This window comes from Suncus etruscus, chromosome 16 (genome assembly GCF_024139225.1).
Source record: "Suncus etruscus isolate mSunEtr1 chromosome 16, mSunEtr1.pri.cur, whole genome shotgun sequence".
NCBI lineage: Eukaryota > Metazoa > Chordata > Mammalia > Eulipotyphla > Soricidae > Suncus > Suncus etruscus.
The window spans coordinates 27,714,863-27,717,053 of NC_064863.1; the positions used below are offsets into that span (position 1 = coordinate 27,714,863).

A 2,191-nucleotide genomic window follows, 5' to 3' on the forward strand; every position below is an offset into this window, starting at 1 on the left:
GGCAGAAAACATTAGCAATTTACATTACACTAGTTATTTTTGAATACCACGGGAATGTTATTTGACCTCTGTTAGACTTTGGCATAAAAGAAAATTTATAATTAACAATTGCTAATTAAAAAAAATTTTTTTAAACTGAATATAAAGGATTTTTCTTAAACTTCTAGTTATTATGTTAAAGCTGGATGCTATTTTTTAGCCATAAATACATATTCTATAGGCTTGAACTTACACATAGCAGGAAAGCCAGGTGACTGCAAAGTCCAGAAATTCTCCAGGGAAAAGTTATCCCCGATGGCCATTGAGAAATCTGGGGTTTGCCATTCTCCACACCCTCCGCCATGTTCTTAGAAGGACAAAGCTAGCTTAATACATAATTTTTAACACATGATTTTTAGTTGTAAGATGCCAGTCTGTGAACTGACCAGACTGAACCAGGTTGAAAAAATTAATTGAAATTTAAAAAATGGATAAGGCTTTAAAAATTGTATTATTATAAAATGTAGAGATAACAAATAAACAGACAAAACAAAACAACACTAAACACAACATTTTACACTTGTGGCCACTTTCATTCATCACAACAGACACATAAACAGACAAAAGGATTGATTTAAGACTTATTTATAAAAAATTGACAAGCGCTTTTAAATATTTAGCTAACATGTTTGTGAGAAGAAGAGAAAAAAAAATTTTGTAGAAAAACTTTTTTAGTGTTGAGAAGTACTTAATGTAGATGGAGTGGAACTTTGCTGAAAATAAATTTTAAGGTTTAGATTTAACACAAAACATTTTTAAAACAACTTTAATTTGAAGTTTAAAACATTAAGTAAAATGGTTAATGAGCACTGTAGAAGGAGTCTCTACTTGGAAGTATGAAATGATTTGCTGTAAATGAATAGGTTTTCTTTAAATTGGTTTTGCAGTAGAACAGTAAGACAGCTGCAATAAAGTGTTAAAATTTTTATGATTAAACACAATAGCATGAACTATGATTATTAAAGGTATAAAAACTGATTTTTTAAAAAACAAACAACTGTTTTTACTATGAAGACTTTAAGTGAATAATTTGTAAAAAATATTATATACCAAATTAACTAAATGCTTAGATTATTATAAAATATAGTTAAAGACATCTGATGCATTTACACACCTAGAACTTAAGACTAAAATTATATTTAATACTAGTTAATTTGCTTATAAAGTTTAGTTACTTTTATATATTACTTATAAAATTATATATAATATATTTTTCATTTATATTATTTTTTCACTGCGACACAAATATACAGATTTGTATAATGTGCTGATATTTTGAATGCACTTAAAATAATAGTTCTTTCAATGCAGAAATAAAGAACAACCATTGCTGTAGCACAAAGTTAAAACTAAGGGTACTATAAAGCACACCTAGGTGTTCACTGTGCATTAAATTAACTATATTGTTTAAAAAGGCTAACCACATTATTTTTCACATAATTTTGTAAATACTTTAAAAATTAAAATAAAACTTTTAATAGAAATATAAGATTTAAATTTAACAGTTTTGTGTTCGTTTGGATTTTAAAACACAAAGAAGTTTTTCTTTTACCAACATTTTGTTATCTGTAAAGTGACAGAATTATGACCTTGCTCTAAAATTTTCTGAGAGGCATGGAAAAAAAAAGTTTATTGCCCTTATCTTCCTGTTGCTTTTTAATGTTTTAATAATTACTTTACACCACTTAATGCACTAAACCTAATAACACATATTTGACGAAGTGTAGGGCTGACAAGGTGAAGCAGAGTTTTTCACTGATAACTCGGGGAGGGGCCAGCACAGTTAACAGCAGGAAGGCTAGAGGCAAATTATTTACAGTCAGCAGGGTGTAATGATATAGAGAAGAAAAAAAAAAAGCAATCTTTTAAGATTAATTACTAATTTATTGGAATTAGAGGGAATGGCAACCGAAGAGGGGAGTCTGGGTTGCAAAAGCACCATGGGGATCATGGTTTTATTAATTGATTTGAGAATATACAAGAGATGCTACTTTTTAGATTTCTTTCGAATAACAAAGATTGGGTATTTCAAGGTGAAATGGAAGGCTTAAAGTGGGAGTGGCAGGGCCTGAGCTGGCTGTTTCCCAAGGCTGGCAGGAAAGAGGCTGAAGGAGGCTGAGGGCTGGTTTGAGCAAAATTGTCCTGAGTAAAA

At 29.8% G+C, this 2,191-nt stretch overlaps 1 non-coding gene across 1 annotated transcript; it reads right to left on the reverse strand.

Annotated features, from left to right (window-relative positions):
- Nucleotides 1-1,299: 1,299 nt before the first annotated feature.
- LOC126033269 (small nucleolar RNA SNORA22) lies at nucleotides 1,300-1,429 on the reverse strand. Its single transcript, XR_007504379.1, has one exon. It is a non-coding gene; the product is annotated as a small nucleolar RNA SNORA22 (small nucleolar RNA).
- Nucleotides 1,430-2,191: the final 762 nt, after the last annotated feature.